This window comes from Notamacropus eugenii, chromosome 2, assembly GCF_028372415.1.
Source record: "Notamacropus eugenii isolate mMacEug1 chromosome 2, mMacEug1.pri_v2, whole genome shotgun sequence".
In the NCBI taxonomy this organism is placed as follows: domain Eukaryota; kingdom Metazoa; phylum Chordata; class Mammalia; order Diprotodontia; family Macropodidae; genus Notamacropus; species Notamacropus eugenii.
This window is the reverse complement of record NC_092873.1, coordinates 232,716,140-232,742,270: the sequence shown is the minus strand read 5'-3', so window position 1 is coordinate 232,742,270 and position 26,131 is coordinate 232,716,140. Positions and strand designations below refer to the sequence as shown.

Here is a 26,131-nt window from a genome sequence, read left to right as displayed (position 1 = left end):
TTATCTCTATCCTGGGGAGATTTAAATTGTCCTATTAGCAAAGCTCATGAGGCATAATGATCCAAGTCTAATGAACAGTGTGATAGCTGAAAAGTTAATCATTTATTGAGGCCAATTTTACTAGAATATCTCATAGAGTTACATTCACCTCTCCCTCAGGGATCAGTCTCAAGCCTGTGAGTAACTGGATGCCAGAACTGTGGCTTTTAATGTGGCTATTCTCTGTGAATGATTGAAAATGAAAACAATCTGGCTCTGTTTTTATAAAGGAAACTACATGCAGGACAGAGAGTTTCAATATAATAAAGAATCTTCTTTGCCCCACTATTCCATAAGTAAGTTTTAAAAGTTGATTTCCATAGAAATGTTTGCCTTCCTCTATCAGGGGCTCTATCTCAAAAAGAGAAAAAAGCAATACAGAATTTACAAATTCTACAGCACATCTTTCCTGCAGTGTAGCAGAAGTAAAAAGTATGACATGACATGGATCAAAATCATCTATAGTATTTTACAGGAAAACAAAGTTGAGTAGAAAAAAAAATCAATGAACAACAGATTTTCTTTTTTAACAGCAAACTATTTCCTAAGCTAAATGTAGAAATGTTTATTCTAAACCCCGTGGATCATCTTATTGACTTTGGCGTTCTTTCAGCTCAAAGATATGAACATCTCTGTGTCCTGATGAGGAAACAGGACTTAATGGACTAAGCACTAAACTGTTTACATGGAAAACTTGAGTTCCTGTCTTGATTCTGCTACCATCTATCTAAGTGGTTTTGAACAAATCATTTAGCTATTTGCTACCTAATGAGCTTTAAAAGATGACAAGTACATATTTCTAACAACTTTACTTTTAAAATATTAAGTGATAAGGTACCCATAGAAATGAAAGAATGTTAAAAATGAAAGGAACTTTTTAAAGAAAATCTAGTCCAATGCCCAATGCCCTCATTTTACATGGGGAAATGGGTACCACATTTTAAATCTGCCTCAGTTGTATCTCTTTTGGAGATGGAACCACAACTCACATATAGGAATACACTGGGAATAAAACTCTTAGACATTACTCTCTCTCCAACTGTTTGCTCAAACCAGGCAAGATGATTACTTATCGTCTTAAACTCAGCCCAGCTGCAAACAATTCCTAAGGGGCTGTGAAAGTTTTCTAGGACGCAATAATGAGCACGGGCCTTCTCACCAAAATAGCAGAGAATAATTACAGAGTATGTATCTCTACAGAGTATATCATATCTATTACCACTTATACTTGAGATTCACTCATCTATTCATTCAACATTCAACATACTAAGCAAAGCACTACATTAAGTTCAGAAAGAGAAACAAAAAAAAGACACATTTACTAGCCTCAAAGAAATCAACAAAAATCCAAAAGGACATGAAACAATCATAACCATGTAGCACACAGAGGTCAGTCATGCAGCCTGAACAGCACTCCCTCATGCCTGCAACCAAATTAAATTGTAACTGGAAAATTTTTTTAAATAAATAAAAATATGATTAAAACATAAATAACATTACATTTTTAAATTAAATTCACATGGAGCCAGCAGGGATTCTTATGTACAGATCAACGGCCACCATTTCTGTTTGAGTTCGACATCATTGATACAGCACAATGTAGGCATAATCACTGTATGTATAGATCCATGAGCAGACTGAAAAATCTAGAGGAAGATGCTTCCATCCATTAGGTCCATTCCTTATAAAGGATGTACAAGAGTACGTAAACAATAGTCTCATAGGACAAGCATGTAGACAGGATATGGCCTGTAATGTCAGAGAGTGTACCCTCATCAGTGAAATCAAAGATCCTTAATCATAAGAGAGGAAGACAATCTCCCCCTGGTGTGGAGGTACCACTAGGTTTTCAAAGGCTATACCAGAGGTTGGCAATTTATGGCTCAAAGGTCAAATCCCACGACCTGTCCATCTGATTTTATACCTCCCTGTTTTATTTTTTATTTGTTTTTTACATTTTCAAATACAATCGAATTCTCTTTTTTTAACGCAGAAACCACTGCTGATTGCAAGCTGATGAAACAAAAATAAAAACATGTAGTAGGTCCTGGCCACATTGAACCCTAGGCAATACCAAGAGAGTGAAAGTTCTGGCAAATGCTTGGATGAATAAAGTCCTTGCTGAGCACTTATTATCTTTGAAGTACTGTAACACAAAGAGTAAAGTAATACAACCCCTGCTCTCATTTAATTCACTTGCTAATGAGATACAACATATGGAAGGTTTCAGCGGCAAATTAGATAGCAGATAATAAGGCCACTTTTTTACTGTCATTTCCATTGATAAAATCATATCAGTTTCTGATGTTGAACCCTGACACTACCAAGTGAGAAGAACTTTCTTTTCTGAGTCTTCAGTAGGGGTGGTTAAAGCATCTGAAGGAGCAGCTGCTAGGCTGCATCTCCACAAGGATTGCTTCTGAGGATGATAGTTTTGGGTTCTGAGCTGTAAGGATTGATATTTCCAAGGATCTTCAGTTCTAGGTCATGGGTTGTCTCTATTAGGATCTAGGGGTAAGATGGTGGGCAAGAAGTGATGATCTGATCATCATATTCCCCTTTGAGGTTTCACTGTTCAAAAACCTTGAAAGGTTTTCTATGTCTTCTAAAATAAAACAGAAACTCCTCAGTCTTGCATTTAAGGGTCTCCAAAATTTGATTCCCATTTTTCGGAATTTTCCATTGATAAACCAGATCTCTATTGTTCAAGAATCAATCTATCTAAACTTGGAAGAGCTTAAAAAAAAAACTAGTAAAGAAAAAAATAGTTGCTATATTATCATTAGCATATTGGGATACTGGGAAATTATCTCTATGGGTAAGGCTGCAGATCACTGAAGTTAAGCATATTATCATCATCTTCGTTAGGTAGCAGTTTACTTAATCTAATCTACAGCCATCATTTCATTTGATCCTCAACAACCCTGTAGCTATGAAGCTAGAAGATAAGAGATAAGCAAAGGGAAAGATTTCATTGAGTAGCAAGCAGATGAAGAAGACAGTCAGGATGATAAGAGCAAAGACATAGTGAATAATATGGGATATGGAAAAGGATGACTAACCACAGTGTGGCTAAGTACAAAGAAGGGGATGAGTGCAAATAAAACAGCCCGATAAAGGTGTTAAATGCCAAAATAAAGAATTAACAAAATGAAGTCCTAGAAGATTTGCAAGTATAAAAATTGCATGGTCAGAGTTTTACATTACTGCAAGATGACTTGGACAATGGGGTGAGGGATGAACTGAAGGTATGAAAAACTGGAGACTGGAATAATGAGGAAAACAACACTAATTTATGTATGAAGTCACTAAGACTTGCACTAGGTTAGCTGCATTGGGCTTGAAGAGAAGGAGGCAGAAGCAAGATGTATCATGAATGTCAAATAGACATGCTTCAGGATGAAGCAAGTAAAGGAGACAGAAGAGAGAAATAAAATTCTAAATGAAGAGTAGGAAGATGATAGTGAGGAGATACAGGCTCTGAAAACCCCCTTGAACTCTCCTTGAATCTTCCCACTTTATCTGGCATCTACCCATTCCAGTAATCTTCTTCACTGGCCATTCCTTGTCTCTGCCATTAGCTAGAGGCTATCAACTGGCTTTCCATAGTAGTCGAAAACCAATCTCATTCCATTCTCCCTAACCTACTGATTTTCCCTGGCTACTTCCCACCTTTGATCCTATCTAGATCCCATTCCCATCAAGATCTTCCCTAGACCCCCTCCTCCAGTCACCCCAGCCTGGCCCTTCCCTAGACCCCTCTTCCAGTCACTCCCAGATCCCTCCCACAGTCTTTCTGTATATAAGATCCATCTAGTTTCCATGAAAGTGCTCAGATTCATTAGGCTCACTTGCATTAGCAATGCAAATGTTCAGATTCCTTAAGAGTCTGGCCAATATGGCAGATATTAAATAAACCTAGGCTTTGGCTGAAAGAAGGCTTGGGTCAAATTAATTCAGGCAGGACCCATGTGTTGTTATTTTGGGGTCCCAGCATCCCTAATCTTCAACAGTGGTAGTATCAACAGAAATAGTAACTTACAAGTCATCCCTAACTTTTGCCTACTCTGGATTTCCCCTGTATTTATCTAATCCACTGCCAAATATGATGGTTTCTACCTTCACAGTATATATCACCTCCAACCCCTTCTTTCCACCAACATAGCCCTTCAGGTCCTCACTACCTCTAGCCTAGACTATCTTAATCTCATGCCAATAGACCCCCAGGCTCAAGCATTACCTCACTATAATTCATCTGCCACACAACTGCCTCAAAGGAAGGTCACTCCCCTATTCAATGAACTCCAGGGGTTCTCTCTTAACTCTACGAACAAATATGGTTGACAAACAACCACCTCTGTGGGTACTAGAGCTAGCCAAATGGGGAATACAGATAATTTTGCTTCTTTTCTTCCTTTCTTTCCCTTTGTCCTGTTCACATAAGATATCGAAACTGTACCTATGAGTGTTCTGTACAGAGGAATGTAAATTTTGATTTCTGAAACCTTGAAAGATATCTTGAGGTTTACAGGCTGGATTTCTTTCTTAAGAACCAAGCCCTTAAACCCAAATCACTCTGCTCTCATAGAATGGCCAATAACAGACGCCAGGCCAAACCCCACCTAGTCATTGTTTGGGCCCAGATTGGGTCATTTATGCCAGATTGGTATAAATAGCGATTGTTTTGGCCAGAAACCCTGACTTTTTTTTTTTTGAAGTAGGTAAGAAAGGCTATTGCCTCATTTCTTACTTAGACTTAAATCATTGAAAGTGCATTGCCTCTGTCAAACTGAAACCTATTATAAAGACCTTAGCTTAAAAAGATCAAGGTCTTCCACTGTATCCAGGGCCGTCTCCAGTACTCTTGATCTATATCTTGCCACTAGATCCAGATGGCTCTGGAGGAGAAAGGGAGGCTGGTAACTTTTCCCAGCCCTCCCTCACTTAAATCCAATTCGTTTGCATGTCATGGCATCACGTCCCTGATGTCATGGTCCTCCTCCAGAACAAAGGACAAGTAACAGCAACAAGAGGAATAAATATAAAGTCTTCCATCAGGAATTTAAAGAATTTTACAGCCTGGTCCAAATCTACCTTTCCAGCTGCCTTATTCCACAATGTTCCCTTTCACATACTCTGTGGTCCAGTCAAACCAGCCTTCTTGCTGTCTTCCCCTAAACAGCACTCCATCTGTCACCTCACAACTGCAACACACTCCCTGCTTACCTCCACTTCTCAGAATTCCTAGTTTCCTTCAAGACTAAATTCATCACCTTCTGCAAGAGGTCTTTCATGATGCCTCAGCTCCTGGTCTTCACTCCCAAATCAGCCATTATCAATTCTGTCTATAGTATCACACACACACACACACACACACACACACACACACACACACACACACACACACACACACACACAGCCCTAGACCCTGTCTCCTGCAATCGAATATGAGCTTCCTGAGTTAAAGAAATGTTTCACTTTGGTGTTTATTTCTCCAGGGTAACTGACACACAGCAGGTACTTAATAAATGCGCACTGATTGGTAACTCCCCCTATAATTCTAGACTAGACTATTCCTCAAACTAATGTCTATAAAATCCCTCAATAGTTATTGTGGAAGTAGAATCACAGTAGGATTCCTGTGGTTGCTAAACATATTACAGTTTCCTGGAGCCACAGGTAAAATTGGATGAAAGTGGACAACAAAGGTGGATAAGCAACACTAAAAAGGGCTCCCTAAGCCCTGATACCAGATGTTTTAGTCCTTGAATACCACATATACCTCAATGGCTATTTATACACATATTAAAGGGATCCTTGATAAAGGTATTAGTAAAGAACAAGTAGGCTTATGTAAGATATTCAACAAGGAATCAGACATTACTATCTCAAAACTAAATGAAGAAATACAAAGAATATAACATCCTATTGTCCATATTATATGTTGATTACAAAAAACATTCAGTTCAGTAGAACAAAATGCTATCTTAAAGACTCTTTTACAACAAGGTATTTTCCATCTATATATCAAGATTATTCAAGATTCATCAAATATTTAACAACAGAAATAGCCCTATTCCATAATCCACTGATGATAAATATCAGAAAAGACATAAAACATTGCAAGTTTGCTGGAAATATTCACCATGATAAGGAAGGATCTATTGCAAATCTAAGTCAAGAAGTAATTCCATAAGGATGACGAGGTCCTCTAAAAAGAGGTGTCAGACATTGCAACCCAGTATGAGTGGGACCTGAACTAGATTAAAATTTAATTGAGAAATACTTAACAAAATAAAATGCAATAAAACATGGATAATGTTAATATGTAATTTTTTAAATCAATATGCATCCAGCAGAGATCCTTATGTAGCTTATTTTTGGTTTGGTGGCCTTTTTTCTATTTGAACTCGACACTACTACTCTAGATGTTCCTGTTTACAAATGACATTGTGCTGTCAAGTCCCAAGACATTCCAGAGCTTGCTGAAAGAGATCTATAATCACTCAAAAGAAATTGACCTGCCCATTCATATAGAAAAGAGCAAATGAATAAAAATATCTGTAAATAAGATTTCAACATGGATTCTGAATGCACCCTGAAAAGAAGGAAGAGATTTGGTTGGATTGCTCTCAAGAAATTACAAAATATCTTCACTGACCAAGCTTCCCATGACAGCAAGAGAACTTTTCAATGCAAATATCTTACAGGTGTTGCTATGTCAGTGAGACCTTGAAATATCTCTATCTCCAAAGAATTAAAGAAGAGCATTATACAGAGAGATATAACAAGGTAGATGGCCCGAGTGCTCCACTGGCACTCAGTGGAGAAAATGAGAAAGCACTGCTGAATGAATCACCTTCCCTTTCCTTTTCTTTCTCCTCTCTCCCTAAAATAAAAACTTTTTAGTAGGACAAAGGGAAAAGCAGCATCTGCTACTCTGCCTGGTTTCAACTCTGGAAAACAAGACGCCTCTCCCAGGATAAGCTCATCACTTCTAATCTCACCACCTAGCTGCTAACTCAGGTCTTGATTGACATCAGAGGTCCAAGAGTTTCTCCTCCCTACCAAAGTCCTCCCCATGGCTTCCTTTTTAGAGGGCAGAAACTGAACTCTCAGACCACTCCACTTTGCAGCGGATACTCTGCCTGGTTTTAACTCCTGGTTTTAACACATGCCTCCTGAACTGGGTATGCCCTGGTGTTCCTCCCTCTTTCCTGCCTCTTCCTTTGTCTATTAGATTTTAAGTGTCGTAAGGGCAGGGACTGTCTTTTTATTAATTGGATCCCCAGTGCTTAGTACAATGCCTGCCTGGCACAGAGGAAGAACATCCTAATAAATGCTTATTGGATTATTGGGTTGGTTAGACAAGCATGGATTAGATTCAACCTGTATCATTAGGAGGAAATTCCAAAACAGTGAGATCACCCCATTTGAGTATCTGAACATATGCAATGCCTTATAAAGTACCTTGCACATAGTACCTTAGTTTTTTGAAGGAAACTGAATGAAAACAAATACTTGAAAGGCAAGAGGGTGAGGACTCAACAAAGGAGATAGAAAAGATAGGGTCAAAAAGATAGAATCATAAGAATAAAGTCTCACTGGAGTCAACCAAGCAGGCACCACAAAGCAGAGGTCACAGAGGATGAAAATGTCCATGAGCAGAACCCATAACCCATGGTTTGCCTTGCCATGTTATGCTGGTTTAGCAGTTTAACAAGCCAGCAAAAGAATTCCCTCCCTCCTCTGTATAAATCCCAAGCAGGCTTCCATTTTTACAGAAACCCTCTTTACAAATTCAGACTCAGAATTACTTAGAAACCTCTAATGACATATTCAACAGGCCACCTATGATTTCCCAAAGTTCATTTTATTCTTACTCCTTTTTCCATCTTCTGGAAGAAGAATTGAAAATTAAAAGGTCATGGTATAAACGCAGCAACTTCATTGAATCAGGTCTTTTTACAAATCTCTAAAGGTAATTGGAAACTGACTCCTCCAAGACACAAAGGAAGTAATTGGTACCAAAAACAAGAATGCCCTCTAAGAATCTGCTTAATATTAATGATGCTGAGATGCTGACCTTCCTGGGCCAGGAGGACACTGCTAAAAGCACCAGTTCTGGTTTCAGAAGTCCTACCATTGCTCAGTATAAGAAGTAGGCAGTTTATCATCCACGACCACTTGCATTTCTTAGTCATTTTGGCAGGTGGATCCTAAAGTAGGCATCTTTACCAACTAAGGCTCTCTTACTGTAAGGCAGCTCCTATTCACACAGAACATTCTTTCCAACTCTATGTCAAGAATTCAGAGCATACAAAAGCCCCAAACCACTGCTGTTCCATTACCACTACAAGTATCAGGGTCTAGACATTAACTTTGAGCTGTTACTCTTGATTCACAGAGAACATTATTCAAAAATTTAACTTCCAGGCATGTATAGGGTCAGAAGTAGTTCTTGTCAAGTTCCAATTTGCTAAATATTTTTACTTTCCTATGTTTTATGAAAGTTAACAAATAGAAGACTGCTTGTAGCAATAAAGGAAGCCGGTGACTCAAAGTTTTTGATGTTATCTGAGGCTCTAAAGTCCACTTGATTAAAGTAATCCTTACTTTATCTCTTTATTGGGACTGTATATGTTGAACTAACTCCTTTTCCCAAAATTACTAAAAATAATTCATTCACTCATTAAGCATTTACTAAAGAACTACTAAGAGCAAGACCCCAGACAGACTCTGGGAAACAAAGACAAAAACTGCCTTGCCCTCAAAAAGCAGATATTCCAACTGAAGAAGAAAAGACACACATAGATAAGAAAATACATACATACATACATAAATACATGTACACTCATATACACACATACATGTATATATACAAATACATATATACACATATATCTGTATGTACCTATATGTATATATATATGGGGGTAAATATGGAAGAGAAAGTAGGCCAATTTAGCGAGAAAAACTTACATCGTCAGACTGAAGTCCCTTGGAGAGTAGTAGCTAGCGGATAAAAGATGGATAGCATTCTAAGCCTTCAGAAAATATAAGCACTGTATTATAGTATCCTCATAAATATCACTGTTTGTGCTTTATTCTCAAAAAGGACCATGAAATCAGAAGATGATGTCATAACTCGCATGTAGATCGGCCAACAATAGGTTCCAGCCCAAGTCTCACCAAGATACATACATAGAGTAACACTGAGAATGCAAAAATGTTAAAAAATTAATCATGTCTACATAATTTTTTAATATTTGAATGAACTCAATTAAGGTGTCCATAGCAATGTTTCAAAGTAATTTAATTTAAAATAGAATTACCAGTCTCCTGATAAAGAAGCAATCTTTCTTGTGGTGGTAAAAAAACTGAAAACCAATTGGGTAATGCATAATATATGAAATGATGGTATATGAACTGATGCAAACTGAAGGGAACAGAAACAAAAGACCAATTTACACAATAACAACAATATAGCAAAGATGACTAACTATGGAAGATTTGAGAATTCTGATCAAAGCAATGATCAACTAAGATTCCAGAGGACTCAAGATGAAACATGCTACGTTATCTCCTGACAAGGGGAAAATGGACAAATTGCAGGAAGGGGAGTATGGCTAATGTGGGAATTTATTTTTGCTTAAAGGTTTTGTTTTTATTTCTTTCTCAATAGAGGGCAAGGTGAGAGGGAAAGAAAGCAAATTTTCATTACCTGAAAAAATAAAATTTATTTTAAAAAAATTTTAAATAACCTTTTCCTATATTCCGATGTTAAAAAAAAAAAAAGCCATCTTTCTGACATCAAGAAGTGAGAGAGTACTTCAAAAATGTCCTCCAATTTCCCAATCCTTTCTTGCCTTAAAGATCCTAACATTACTGAAGAAGAGACTGAGGGTGTTTTAGTAAGTCTTCAGTAGGGCTCTGCTCATTTGTGTAAATAAACATCACTCATTTCCAACAGCAGAAGAATTCCAGAGTAAAGAACAATGAATGGAATTAGCCTAAAGCTTGTCAATTACAAGATTAAGAAAGCAACAAATTACAGAACGCCTGCCTCTGTATTAGAAAGTACCTATGTTGCCATACCTCCACCTCCAAAATACTGTATATGAGAGGTGACCTGCTGACAGGGAAGTACTGTATTAAGAATGCCACAAAGCTAAAATCTCGCTGTTTTGGAGCTAAAGAATTCCCATGCGCATAAAAAAAAAAAATCTAGGTAGAACTACATAGTATTCTAGATTTTTGAACTTGCAAGGGTCTATGTGATCTTGGAAACTGCTCAATTTAAATGAAGAAACTCAGACCCAGAAAGGGTAAATGACTGGTCAAATGTCATATATACAGCAAGCAGCAGAAACAGCATTAGAACATCAGTCCTCTTTACTCCTATACTACTATTCTGCCACTGTATCAGCTTTGACAGAGCTAAAATTATTTTTAAAAAATCATTTCAAAGGTCAATTGACAAGTCTGCTCAATTTCACTATATTAATGTACACAGAGAGAGAGAAAACAAATATCCATGTTTACTACGTATGTTTATTTCTGTATGTATAACTGTAAAATGCTATAAATACACATATCCACAATCTGGCAGCAAATCAATACCTTGCAAATTAGTGTCTTAAATTCCACAATGAGAAAGCATTAAAATGCCTAGCATAACACTTAAACATGAAATTTGTACTATTTCTTTAGACTTCTGATTCTAAAAGTGGGTAAGTTTAGTAAAGGTTGTTGATCAGATAATCCTTATAATCAAAGACAAAAAAAAGGGACACACATAAAAAGGGGGCAAATGTGTTCAGTTCCTTAAGGGCTGATTTTTTTAAATCCTTCCTTAAAATATTTTGCCGTTCTTTGACATGTTCACACAAAGCCAGGTGTTTCACACTGTTGCATAACTTTGAATTTTATTTATAGAACAAGTATTTTTTATAAGGCAGGAAGAAACAGCAAAACTATTGGCTAAAACTTTTAAGAAAAGTGGTTTGAAAACATTCCCAAATCCCTGGTTCAGTACAAACCAACAATACTTTTGGCAGGGCAATAAATTTTTGTTTAAATCCAAAATTTGAAGCCTGGCAGAGAAATTTAGTGGAGGGAGGGAGGGAGGGAGGGAGGGAGGGAGGGAGAGAGAGAGAGAGAGAGAGAGAGAGAGAGAGAGAGAAGAAGGTGTGTGTGTGTGTGTGTGTGTGTGTGTGTGTGTGTGTGTGTTTCATCCCAGATAAATATAGATGTCTGAGACACATACACCACTATTAAAAACTGTTATATTATTTAGACATGCTTGGAAACAATTTTCTAATATATCTCTGCATAGCAATTTGAAAGTACCCAACTGGCGCTAGGTTAATATGGGTTCCATAAAATGCAGATGTCCTGGACAGAAGTTCCTACACTTTCAAAGCCAAGGAGACATGTCTTCTTGCATGATTTAAAAGTAGTGTTGAGTTGATTATAGACTGAACCACAAATACAAAATCTGATCCACCCCTAGAAAGCAGACATCTTCTTAGCAAGAGAGATCATTTTAGAAGCTGAGAAGGGAATTCAGACCACACTCAATTATTCATGTTTTGGAAACTATGTTTAAGTTGCCCCAAAATAAAACTAGTACAAACAGCGATGACTTCGTCTTGGCAGCTTTTCCCTTCCTTGCTTCTCTTCTCCCTTTCTGTTGGACTCTGAATGAATGGCAAGGTCACCTTTCAATAAAACTCTTCTATAACAATAGAACTCTTCTTCTGCCCCCTTCATGACAGTGACACAGTAGAATTCAAGTTCAAACTCCACACCTGATCTAAAAAAAATGAATATTTCATAATATGTAATTATGCATTTGCATCACAACACATTAACTGGAACATATGTGTAATTTGAAGGCAGAGATGTTAAGAAACTTTAATTTGGAAGAATGTGGTTTTTTTACGGCTTACTATGGATGAAGAAAAGTTGTTTTCTTTTTATACCCCAAAGAAAAAAGTGCTGAAGCAATACCATACATTTCCTTCCAGAAATGAAAAGTAGTGAACAAAGGATTTTTTGCTAACATACTTTTTCTTTTTTTTTTCCAAAACAAACCAAGTAGAGACACACAGAGTTTAAGATCTTAATCAACCAAAACACCTACCTACTCAACCCCCCAAAAAAATTAAGCACAGCATTGTAAATGATCACCCAGAAACCAGAATTCTACTGAAAAGCTTCTTCTGTAGACCTGAAGGAAATAAAAAATTTCTATTTTAACTTGATCAGTAAGAGAAGAGTTAGTAAAGATAAGTCAATGAATAAAAAGTTCCAAGACCACATACCTAATGAGGAGGAAATGACACCGAATCTTCCCTAAAGAAAATTCGCAAAATATTCATATTTTTAAAGTGGCAATAGCCTTCTATATCCATTTTTATGCAAGGCTAGTAAAATCTGGACATTTAAAATTAAGAATAAATTGGTAATAAAATTATGACTAAAAATACAATAAAAATCAAAACTCAGATAATATGGTCATGCTCCTTCCTTCCTGTCAGAGTAGTCTACCTCCTAGAACCCAATGACAACCTAATTCAGAAGCTGAGGGGGAAGAGGGAGAAGAGAACAATGACAAATAATGGGAAATTTTAAGAATTATTTTAGTTTAAGTGTTTTAATTTAATTTCTAAATTTTTAAAATAATGTATTTGACACAGTTTTTTAAAATCAGAAAATTCAGTCTGAAGAAAACTCGCCCTGTAGGTTCCTGGAGAATTCCTGTAGACTCCCCTCCACAACATCAATAAATCAACAAGTATTTATTAAGCTTCTCTTTTGGGCCAAGCACTGCACTGGGGTCTATGAGCAGGAATAAGTGAACGAAACAATCCCTACACAAAAGAAGCTTGCATTCTAATGGGAAGGACAACAAGCACCTACACACAGAATAAATACAAAAAGCATATTTGCAAAGAAACACAAAATATTTAAATACAAAATAGCTTGGGGGGGAGGGGAGCACTAGAAGTCAGAAATAACAGGTAAGACTTCCAAAGAAGACTGAGCTTGAGCTGTATCTTGATGTTGGTCAGAAGAGAGATGATTAAGGTTACACTTAAGAGGGGTCACTAGATAGAGCAGTGGATAGAGGGCAGGCCCTACAGTCAAGAAGGAGGACCGAGTTCAAATCCTGCTTCAGACACTTACTAGTTGTGCAACCCTGGGCTAGTCACTTAACCCTTTGCCTCAGTTTCCTCATCTGTCAAATGTGTTCCAGAAGGAAATGGCAAACCTCTCCAGTATCTTTGCCAAGAAAATCTCAAATGAGGTCATGAAGAGTCAGACACCACTAACTGTCTAAACAACAAAATGTTGATGACAGAAGGAGAGGATGATCAAGGCCACAAGCCAGAGAGGGTTAACCTTCACAAAGAAAAGAGCTACCTCGTTATCAAAGACTGGGGGAAAAGAAGAGTGAGGAATGATGTCAAGGGAATCTGGGATGAGGAAAAGAGGAATGGCCTTAATTTCCTCAGTAAAATGAAAAAGAGGTCCCTAACAAGTATACAGAGATGAGAAATTCAATATTACCTCAAGTGAACAATTTCATTTCAGGACACTTGTATCCCCAGTTCCTTCACAACAGACACGTCATTTAAACTCTCTGTGCCACAATTCTAAATTACGTTATGTAACCATTTCCCCAATGGTTTGTCTATCTACTTAAAAAAAAAAAACCTGAAAATTTCAACTAACAAACATTCTTTTTCTCCTCCCTTGCTGTTCAATTGAACAACAACACAAAGGAAAAAGAAAACCCTAGTAAAGTGGAAAGACCATCAAAGCAAATCTTGACATTGTCCATGTTCATCTTGAGCTCATCACTTCCCAGTTAGATCCTGTGGAGTTGTGGTTGAGCATTGCATTGATCAGAATTCTCAGGTCTTTTAAAGATGCTATGTTGCCACCACACAAAAGGTTCATAGGTAGATTTTAGAAGGCCTATAAACTTTGCCAATTTCCTGAGGGCAGACCCTTCCACATTGAGATTCTGTTTAATTTAACATTTATTAATCATCTGATCTACTATGAGACATTGTGACACGTATTAGGGCCACAAAGACAATAATCAAAATCTCTACCCTTAAATTTTGAGTTTACATTCTAGCTTGGGGGGGGCGGTGCGGGGGGCAGAGTTCAATATGTACAAAGATATATAAATACAAGATAATGGGGGGAGAGCATTAACAAATGGGGGGTGGGGAAAGGGTTAAAGGAAGAGATGGCACTTAAGCACTGAAAGAAGAGAATTCTGACAAAAGAGATGATAAGGGAATGAAGCTTTTGTAGGAATGAAGCTCATCTTGGGAAAACCTACAGCATCAGGAGGTGGAATGCAAAACTCAGGGAACAGCTACTAATCCAGTTTGTCCAGACTACAGAGAATTCAGAGGGTAGTAATGTGAAATAAGGCTTGAAAAGTAGGTTGGAAGCAAGCTATGGAGGCACGTTCTTAAATACCAGGCTGAGTTTTAATTTTTTCCTAGGGACATTAGGGAGCCATTGGAAGCTTTTGAGTTGTGGAGTGATATCATGAGACTTCTCTATGAAGATGACTTTTGCAGATGCATGAAGAACTAATTGTTCAGGGTAAAGACTGGAAAAAAGGGTTAACAATTAGGAGGACATTAAAATATTCCACATGAGGGATAAGTGGAAGAAAAAGGATGTGAACTGAAAAATAGAGTGGAGGGCAGAAATGAGAAGACTTGACCACTGATTGAATGTGAGGAAGATGAAAAAATTAAGGATAACTGAGGTTACAATTTTTTGGTGACTAAGAGAAAGGGAAAGAAGATAGTAACTTAAAGAGATATAGGACAATTTGGAGAATAGGTACCTATACAACACAATTATCACATTTATATTTTACTGTGTTTTTTTTGTATCAGTAAATCAACAAACACTAAAGTATGTACTACATACTAGATAGTATGGTTAGTGCTAGGGAGTTAGGGAGAAAGAGAAAAAAGGTCATCACATTGTACCTTTCTCTTGAACTAGCTATTAGGCAACTTGACCTATTCCCCCTAAGAGTTCAAAGAAAGAGGGAAGAGATCCATACATTCAAAAATATTACAGGAGGCTTTTGGTAGTGGGTGAAAAAAAAATGGTGAGATATTCCCATCAATTAAGAACTGAATGAACAAATTACAGCAATTTAAATTTGTGTTCAGTCTTTCTGAAGCTGGAGTATCCACAGGGCTCCTCTGCTGAAGTTTGGGAACAGGAACTCTGCTCCCTGGGCAAGCTAGGAGTTAACAGGAGTAGTAACAGCAAATGGGAAGCCATCTAGTGATACTGTACCATTAGAGCTCTAAACAGTGCCACCTGACCAGGGAAGCTTCATCTTTTGCCTTCTTATATTGAAGCCTGCATCCAAAGACTGAGGGTTCCTCACCTTGGCTAAGAAGTATAAAGTGTGGCTAAGACAGGAACACATCTGAATCCACCTTAACGCTATTAGTACCTTGGAGACACCTGGGAGTGGAATCCTAAGAGAGCCGGATGTGGGAGTCAGAGCTTGAATTCTACCTCTTTACTAGCTGTTTGACCATGGGCTAGTCACTTTAACCATTCTCAGACTGTTTCCCCACCTGTAAAGTGGGTATAATAAAAGCAGCTACCTCATTTGGTTATTGTAGATCAAATGAGATTATATATGTGTGTATGTGCATAAATACATATATAACATGCGTAAGTTTGTAGATATATTTTACATTAAATATTAATATTTACATATTTTTATATTATTTACATAATATTTACATTGATTATTCGCAGACTTTCAAACTTTTTACAAAAAATCTTCAGCCTGGCATACAAGTACTAGCTTTGCGAAGTGCCTAACTGGTGGCACTTGCTGAGGGAGAAGACTCCGAACACAGATAACTCTAAATGTCAGGAAATGTACAGAGATCTTTCGAAGAGATTTAAATGGCTTTTATATGCCTTCCAAGGATTCTCTTTAGCTGGGTATTTCAAGTAAATTTTCCTTCTTTAGTTTTTACCTATTTCTTCTGTACAAAGCTTGTTCTGTATGTATTTGATTACGTGTTGTCTCTCTCAACAGATGGACTGCTCCTTGAGGGCAGGGGCTCTCTTTTGCCTCTCTTGGCATCCCAAGCACTAAGCATGATGCCTACAACATAAAAACCACTTAATAAATGTTTATTAATTGACTAATTGAGAACTACAAACCAAACAAGTTTTTAAAATCCCCACAGTGGACTGTAGTCCTTCACATAATGAAAATCTCTGACACAAGGGCCACATAGACTACCAACCTCACAGGCTTTCTATGGGTAGAGAATAAATAAATGTGATAGTAACTAATATTTCTACAATACTTTAGGGTTTCCAAAGTCTTTTCCTCACAACAAAATAGATGAGATCATGTGGGAAATTATAACGCTCCATAAGTGTCCACCATTTAGCTATTACTAACTATCTTAAGTTTAAAATCAAATGCACTAAACCCTTTATATTTCTTTTTTTAATTAATTTGTTTTCCGTTTTCAACAATCACTTCCATAAGTTTTTTTGCTTTTTATTTTCTTTTTTAAATCAATTTATTTGTTTTCAGTTTTCAACAATCACCTCCATAAGTCTTAAATTTTCTCCCCCTCCTTCCCAACCTTCTATATTCCTTAAAAGAAAAAAAACCACACATACATTTCAAAACCTCGAGGATATATATGATTTCAGAAAATAAAAGAATCACAGAATTCAAGGCTAAAAGGACCTCAGCAGACATCTATTCCAGTCCATACCCCATCCCCACAAGGAATCCCCACTAACATAACTGCCAAGTAGTCATTCTGTCCCTGATTTCATCAGTATTGCTACTCCCTCTACCAAAACATACCGCAATCCTTGTCCATGCCTTAGGTCTTCAGGAATAGACCATGAGAAGGTGTGGCCATTAAAATTCATCACAAGATGGACAGCTCCTACAAGCCCACAGTGAGTTACCACAGGTTACTCAAGGCTCCCAGAGTTTATCCTCTCTCTAATTAGAAGCCTTTAAGCACACCAAGTCACCTCCATATCCGGATGAAATAGAACTTCAGTAGAGGTTTTATCTTTCCTCAGGAAGTATTACAAATATAACTGCCCTCATTTTCTACTTGAGGAAACTGAAACTCAAAATTCAATGACTCATCCAATGTCACAGAATGAGTAAGGTGCAGTCAAACCTTAAACTCATGCTCTCTAATTCCAAATTTCAAGTTCTCTTCACTACACCATGCTTCCTATACTACAAAGCTAACTAAATAAATTCAAGTCACTATTTGCTCCCTGAGGGTGTCAAGAAAACTCAATTAGCAATGGGGGAAACCCCTCTTATACTAAAAGAACAACCAGATTAATCCCAAAGAGGAAATAATAGTTCTAAGAAGATATATGGCTGGATTTCAAAGGCTTTTTTGCAAGATCATTTATATAAGCCAGTAAATGTTTAAAGTACCAGGTACTTCAATTGAGTGAGTTTAATGGAAGATTCAAAAAAGAAGGAAACATAGTTTACTAGAGACACGCAAGAAAGAGGGTCAGGGAAAACGAGGAAAAGAAACTTCATTAGTTCAACTCTTTGTGACCCCATTTGGGGTTTTCTTGACAAAGATACAGGAATGATTTGCCATTGCCTTCTCTGGCTCATTTTATAGAGGAGGAACTGAGGCAAACAGGGTTAAGTGCCTGGATCCAATGAAGACCTGTATTTAAATCTGGCCTCAGAGTTGTCTGACCTTGGGCAAGTCACTTCCCTCTGTGTGCTTCAGTGTCATCCTCTTTAAAATGAGAAGAAGAACAGCACTTACCTCCCAGGTTTGTGCCTGGCACACAGTGAGTGCTATATAAAGGTTAGCTATTGCCATCATCATCATCACTATTATTTGCTATTTTTTGCTAATAAAAAAAGAGACCTGGGAGAGACTATATCAGTGATTTCACTGGTACAGTACACTTCTGGGTCAGGAAACTCCTCTAAGAATGCATACCAGCAACTTTTTCTGCCTCTTACAGTCTTGGTGAGCTGTCTAGAGCACTAAAAGGTTAAGTAATTTTCTCACAATCATACAGAGAGTATGTGTGCAGGGCAGGGCCTGAACCCCAAGGCTGGCTCTACATACACTACATCACACTGTCTCTCGATTACAAATCAAACATCTATTTTTATGACTTTCATAAATGTGGACTATAAGAACAAAAAATGTAATAAAATCTTATCCAAAATTACCCAAGAAAAATTTCTCTTTTTGAGGTAAAAAAGGAAAAAAAAAGGTTAGGGGACCCATAGAGCAGATACACAGAGGTCTTCATTCCCATCACTTGACATTCTTAATAAAACATAAACATAACATTTCAAAAGGTAGCATGGAAAATTTGGGGCTGTTTATCTTTAGTTTGGGTTTTGTTTGTTGTTTTTAACGTTGGGCCATGACAGGTCAAAACCAAGTTGAAACTCATGAGACAACTACCAAGGAGATTGTGAAAGGGAAGAAGGAAATAAGAGGTAATATTTAATAATTAAAATACCAAAAAGTCAAGCCCATTAAAATTTAACCTTTTTGTCCAAAATAAACATTCATGCTGAGCAAGAACAACAGAATGGAAAAGAACATCCTGTCTTCGCTGTAAAATACAGAGGTAAAAATTTCTTCACAGGGACCTCAAAACTCAGAAATAACGATGTTCTAAGACATAAAATTTTGCTTATGTTCATACAGATCCTATGTTAAATGATGTTTCACATGTGGCCTTCAAAAGTTTAGCAAGAAATTGAAATGTTTATTCAGAGTCCTGTTTGAAATAAAATACTAACTCATGTTTAGTATTATAAATCTGAACTGTATAGATTCAAGAGGAAAGCAGAGGAAAAGGGGGAAATGTTTTAACTAGCTGGGTAAACACAGTAGATAGAAGGCTGGGCTAGAAATCAGGAAGACCTGTGTTCCTATACAGCTTCAGATACTTACTAGCTATGTGACACCTAACCTCTGTTTGCCTCAGCCTCCTCATCTCTAAAATGAGGATAATAAAGCACCTACCTCCCAGGGTGATTGTTGGGATCAAATAAGATACTAATTGTAAAGAGCTTAGCACAGTGCCTAGCACAGAGAAAGCAATATATAAATTCAAGTTATCATCATTAACTATTCATGGGTTCCAGCATTTTGATATTCCCAAGGAAAACCCTGGAACTGAAGAAAGAAGCCCCTTAAGACTGGCTCTGAATCCATGCAAACACAGAGCTTTGGTTTTAGGCCACAAATTACATATATCAGAAATTATCATGAGCTACCAACAAAATTTTTCTAAAATTACTAGCTAATTTCATTATAGATGGGTATGTTATTTTATCTTAGGATAGCTCCTTTAATATTTACACAAGAGAAAAAAAATATAAGAATCCACATGAACAGAATTTCCATCCTTTGCCCCTTTAACTCAAATTTTTCTAAAAGTGACAGTAAGAGGTAAAGTGGTTGTCCTCAGTGACGTCAAACTTTAAATTCTGGGAAGCAACTTAAAAGTTCGCTAACTACCATTGATAATAATATTTCACATTATAATGATGAAATGTTATAGTGGCCTATTATGGTTGGCAACTGAACTCCCTGAAACCCTCCTTCTACCTAATTATATTTTCAGCCAATACTATCTTTTGAGGCAGTAGATTCCATTAACTGCTGAGGATGTGAAATGATACCTTCATTCTATTTGTCCTAACCTTGACTCATGACAGCATCAAAAACATGGGGGAGAGGACCTCTAAGTTTGTGGAAATAGTTTTAAATGTGATTGATGTCTTTTGTATAGACCCTATTTTTATACCACAATCATTTCCAAATATACCCTGCTCCCATCTTTCCCATTAAGGAGAGAGAAAAACAGTTAAGCAAAGACAACCAATATATCTAGTGCATTTTATGAACTTAGTAGATTCAAAATTCCATATCCTCTGCCCAGACTGCCAACAAAAGGAAGGAGGTACGTTCTCTCATGTCTTCAATGAGACCAAAATTAGTCATTGTTATAAGTACACAGCAGTCCGTCTTCTACTAAAGAGAAGTTGAAGTTGTACTTACAGTTTTCCAAGTTCTAATCACTTCAAAAAGCATCAATTCATGCGTTTTCTTGTTTCTCTGAATTCCTCATATTTTTTTTTCATTTCGTACACCACAATAATATTTAATTGCATTCATGTACCACAATTCATTTACCCATTTTTCAATTGACAGGCATCTATTTTATTTCTAGTTTTTTACTTCTCTTATCCCACACCCCCCCCAAAAAAATGCACTGCTACAAATGTTTTGGTATATATGGAACCTTTCTGTCTTTTACCTACTTGGGTTGTATGCCTCTTGTTTAAAGAAGATAGATATTTTTTTACTTTGTCCACATAATTCCAAATTATTTTCCAGAATGGTTGAACCAATTCACAGATCTACCAACACTGTATTAGTGTGTATGCCTACCTGTAGCCACCTATTAAAAAATTACTATTTCCTTCTGTTGCTATATATAAAGTGAAACCTCCCAAGTTGTTTTGCCTGTAAGTGTACTTTGGAGAACTGTTTTTCCCTAACTTTTGATTATTGATCTACTAGGAAATGAATAGCTCTTGATTTCACATTTTTGTGTTAATTCACAATGTATTTGGATATCATCTACTTAGCAGAGATACTTGATGAAAAAAAAGAATTTTCTTCAGGTGACAGCTTCTCTTTGAATCATATTTACACAGACTTTGCCTGTGGCACAGTAGATAGAACATTACACCTAGAATCAACTTTGCTTTTTGCCAGAACTGCTTTCCAGTTTTCCAAGCAATTCTTTTTGAATAGGGAATCCTTCCTCAAGTAGATTCTTGGAATCCTCAAACAAGGGGGCTATTGAGCTAAATCATTTGTGATTATCTCTTATCTAGTAGTCTGTTCCACCAATCTACGCATCTATTTTCTAAAAACAGTACCAAATAGTTTTAATGACTCCTGCTTCATAATGGAGTCTCAGTTTCAGAACTCTTCCTTAATTTAAGATAATGGGATTTGACAGACAAGCACAGAACATTCCTATCCACACTTTTAAAAACTATACAGACTTTGAATATATCTTCCATGGACATTTTTTTTTCCCCACACTGAAACCTAATCATTTGGGGAATTTTTTCTTACAACAAAACTTTCATCATTTCAGTCACTTTTCTTCAACACTGTAACGGGATTTCTTTTTTAAAAAATTTATCAGATACTGGAGTGGTTTGCCAATTTCTTCTCCAGCTTATTTCACAGATGAGGAACTACGACAAAACAGAGTCAAACGACTGGTCCACCATGGTCACATAGCCAGCAAGTGTCTAAGGCTGGATTTTAATTCACAAAGATGACTGCTCCTGATTTTAGGCCCAGCACTCTAACCATTGGGCCACCAAGGTGACCAGTAATAGGAATTCAAAGAGAAGATTATCACAAGGTCTCTCACATGTGCATGAACCTTCTTAAATGAAGGGAATAATGTTCAAAGGATCATGGAGGTGGAGGTGGAGGTAGAAAGGAGAGATTAGGTCATCTAGTCCGACTTCCTCATTTCACAAATAAGGAAACTGAGTCTTAGAGAGGTAAAATATTTTTTTCAGCATCATACAGATAGTAACAGAATATTTGAAACCAGATCCTCTGACTCCAAGACCAGTGCTCTTTTCACTGTATCATACAATTTCTTTATAAAAGAAAATTAAAGTATTTTTCTAAGGTGTTTTTCCAAGCAATGTGGGTTAAAAGCAGCAGAAATTTTTGGACCACATGATAAACTGAAAACTGATACTAAAATGAAACTGACAATAGATATATCTATCATTAGATTTAGATACAGATAAGGTATCTGCAGGATGAGGAAATGAGAGATAGGAATCTTTCCTTTTGACCATTTTATACTGGTACCATCTATTTTTATAAATCTACTCAATGACTCTTAATGACAAAATCTTCCTCAAAGAGGTCATCTAGTCCAACCATCTCATCTTACAGTTCTTAGAGACATCTAGTCTAATCTAATCACCTTGCTTTACAGATGATGAAACCAAGACCCAGAGAAGAGATATGACTGGCCTAAGTCACAGCCAGTATTGCAATTCAACATCTTTCTGATTCCCTAGGATGCCTCCATAGATTGTGTTTAAATCGAACCTCAGACATTTACTAGCTGGATTAACTCTGAGCAAGTCACTTGATTTATTTCCCAGGATAGTTGTGAGGAAGAAATGCTAATATTTGTAAAGTGTTTAGCACAGAGCCTGGCACATAGTAGGAACCTGATAAACGCTTGTTTCTTTCTTTTCCTTCCTTCTTATTCATTGACACTTTCAAATCACGACGCTATTCATTTAATAATCTTTTCAAGGTTGAAGGCCATACCTTCCAGATGTATTATCCCCTCTTGCTAGACTTGACCCACTCTATCTTGACATCCAGAAAACTCTTACATCTTTAATGCTAAATATTAATACTTGATTCACAATTCTCCTCCCTACCCTATGGCCTACAAACATCCTCAGTGACTTCGATTTCTAGGAGAGGTCAATCCTTCAAATACCCTTGCACCTCATAGTTTCTTGACTTTTTCAGCTAGAATAACTTTAGCCACCATGACATGCACTTAACGGCTATGACCACAGCTTGCCTTTGACATCACCTGACACCTATAAGCCCTCACAGTATCAAATTTTACTCTCCATCACATACCACCTATCCTTTGCACATAGCAGATCCTCAATGAACATTCATTCAGTTCAATGTTACTTAGTCACAGAACTATACTTTATTCATCAAGTATTATTTACCCTTCCACAAACCATGCTGCCTTTCTCCCAAAAATGTCATGCTGGATTAAGTACTCTGTCATATTGACCTTTATTAAAAATGTAACTGGTTTTACAAATTTTAACTCACAGCTCTATAGTTCTCATGGTCCCCTGGGAACCATTCTAATGGAGTATATCCCATTGCCAATCTGTCTATCCTTTAGAATTGTGGCTACAATCATTCTACAATTTCATCCTTGAGTTTTCTCCAGACTCTCCAGTGGCTCCAAGTCATTTATCTACATACAGTTTGTTGATTACCCCTGGCACATCAGGTACATTTATCATCATTTTAGCTAATTCATCTCTCCATTAGGGGAAGTTGTAGAGTACAAATGGAGCAAGTGCTCAACTTGAAGATGGTGGGGAGGAGCACTTAGGTTCAAATTCTGCTTCTCATTTGCTACCTCTGGGGCCTTGACCATGAATCTTCAATTCTTAGAGACTCAATCCACCTATTTTCTCTAAAAACTTGTCTACTTGAAGACACAGCTTCAGACTGAGAATCTTCTAAAGATCAAAAGATCATTTCATCTTTTCATTCTTTGGCAAACCTTTTACAACATGATCTTCAAATTGTTACACTGACTCTCAACCTGGCTTCCTTCCTCTTACTACTAGGGGAAAAAATGGAAAGAATAAGGTAAGTACCTTTATTTTAAAAGAAAACAAACATAAAATTCTACTGTTAAAAAGCTGAAATACCCACCGATTTATTCAAGTTAGGAACATGTAATCACAGTTTTTAGAGTTTTTATAAATAACTGTTTTTCTTTCCACATAATCCTGGGTGATTAAGAGATTCTACACAGTTGTGTTGTCTTTTTAATTGATGCAGAAATCAAACAAATCCATTGTTGGGGAAAAACCACCACCAGAAATACTTATAAGGACATTCTGAAGCATAACTCCAAGCTACAAGGAATAACTCCTCAGTTCTGGGAAACAACACGCTGGCATGAAACCAAAGTTTGGGTGGACTAGAGACTGAGGTTAGGAGGCAAAGCAACACCCACTAACAGTCCCACGATAATGCCTGCAGCTCCCGACCAAAGGAGAAACTGGATATACATTCGCTATGGAAAGAAATGCAGATTACACATCAATGTTTCCAACCACACAGATAATAAATTGGCCCACAGCAGCATTTTCAAGAGAGATTTTATACACACACACAAACAGAAAATCACAAATGAGAGAGGATGTAGAGGAACATATGCACATACTAAATAAGATGACCTAACTATTGTACAAATTTTAATTTTTGCAATTTCCATGTGATGCATTAATTTATACGTATGTATTATGACACAGTATGCATATTACAATATTCCTACTATGCATATTTTTCTTTTTGATGGTAAAGAACTATGACTTAGATTTCAATGGAGTAGAGATTTTCTTCTGAGGAAATGAAAAACAATGAAAAACAGTTCTACATCTTATAGTATGAATTGCCAAGAAATTAAATGATTTTTTCCCCAGAATCATGAAACTAATCAGTGTCAGAAAAAAGTTTTGAATCCAGGTCTCCCTAACTTTCAGGCCAACTCTCTATCCTTAATGCCAACAACAACATATAATATTGGCAGTTTGTGGTGATCAAGAGCTATGGTACTTGGTTAATTTGAGAAAAGCATAGCATCAAAGTGATGCAAACATTCAGTAGACTACTGGGATTCTAAGTACTAACAGGCACACATTTTAATTGTACTCAGCATGCCTGATGAGTTGGCATGTACATATATATCCCATGTGGTTCCACATAAAGGAATTAAAAGAAAACAGTACCATCTTGTTAAATTACACATAAAACATGTATTATAGGCATTGTTAAATTATTGAACAATTGTTTAAAAAAACATTTTTGAACCAGATGTGTGATTTCATTGGCACAGGCACATAACAAAATTCCCTCTACATCTACACACCACCTGCTTGCCCCAAAACATATGACCTCAGAGTTGCCTATAGGACTGAGAAATTTTCCTGACTTAAAAGTTGATTCTCTTTCTGCTACCCTGCCTTGCAGCTCTAATTACAAAGATTTTCATTAAAAAAGCAATGATAAAAATTTTATGGAGCACAAATATTTCACATGATTAAGGTACACTAGTAAGACATAAAAATATTAACCATACACACTTTATTCTGTGTACATATTATTACAAGACAGCAGAGTATAGAAGCAGATGCCAGAGAGTCCTTGGTGTCAGGAAGAGATGATGTTTGAGTCCTACTTCTGACATAAACTAGTTGTATGACAAGGGACGTCATGCAAACCTGTCAGTACCTCAGGCAACTGTCTTAAGACTAAGTTATAGGAATTGTAGATGTCTACTCCATCAAGATGTTCTCTGGATCAACACTCATGATAGAGAATAGGTACCAGCCTGGAAATGAGAATCAGAAAACTAAGTCACTACAGGCAACAATCAGACATTGGAAAGGGCTTAGGATATCAGAGGTCAAGGCAAACAAGGCTTTGTAACCACGTAGCGGGGCTAAATCCCAGAGCATTGGGCCTAATGGAGAGCCAAGAGAATAACCTACAGGCCAAATGTTTACTCGGGGTCAAGATAGACAAACAAGACCAAAGAACATACCTGTCAGATGTTAAAGTGAAACAGATCAAGGAGTCAGGTAAAGAATATGGGTTAAGAGCTATGTAATTTCTGGAAATCCAGGATGGTATACTCAGGGATACAGGTTTAAAAAAAAAAAGCAAAATCCCACAAACAAAACACCCAGTAAAGTAAATGAATGATATGACCAAAAATAGTTGACATGATATTTTAAGGATTACAAAATGCTTCTCATACATAACCTCATGGGATAGATTGTATAATTGTTACTATCCCCATTTTATTGATAGAAAAGAAACTCGATAATCTTAAGCAACTTTTCTAAAGTCATATGAATAAGAAGTGGCAGAACCAGGTCTTAAACATAGGCCCTTGGATACTACAGTTAATTAATACTCTTTCTAATTCTCCATGTTTCTTTCCCAATACAATAATGTCTTGAGAATGATTGAAAAAAATGTATATTGTACACATGTAAAAAGGGAATGTCTCTTAACTAAAAGGTACAATGTAGAGTAACTCATGATTCCAAGGCACAGTGTTATGACTCCAACAAAATTTTCTGAACCACTGTGTGAACTTTATATTG

General features: G+C 36.9%; 1 protein-coding gene and 1 long non-coding RNA gene across 16 annotated transcripts in view; one reads left to right on the top strand and one right to left on the bottom strand.

Moving 5' to 3' along the window:
- LOC140526901 (utrophin-like) overlaps positions 1-26,131 on the bottom strand; it is a 558,532-nt gene that overhangs the window by 404,177 nt on the left and 128,224 nt on the right. The gene's annotated exons all lie outside the window — the stretch shown is intronic.
- LOC140526907 (uncharacterized) overlaps positions 1-26,131 on the top strand; it is a 96,268-nt gene that overhangs the window by 9,918 nt on the left and 60,219 nt on the right. The gene's annotated exons all lie outside the window — the stretch shown is intronic.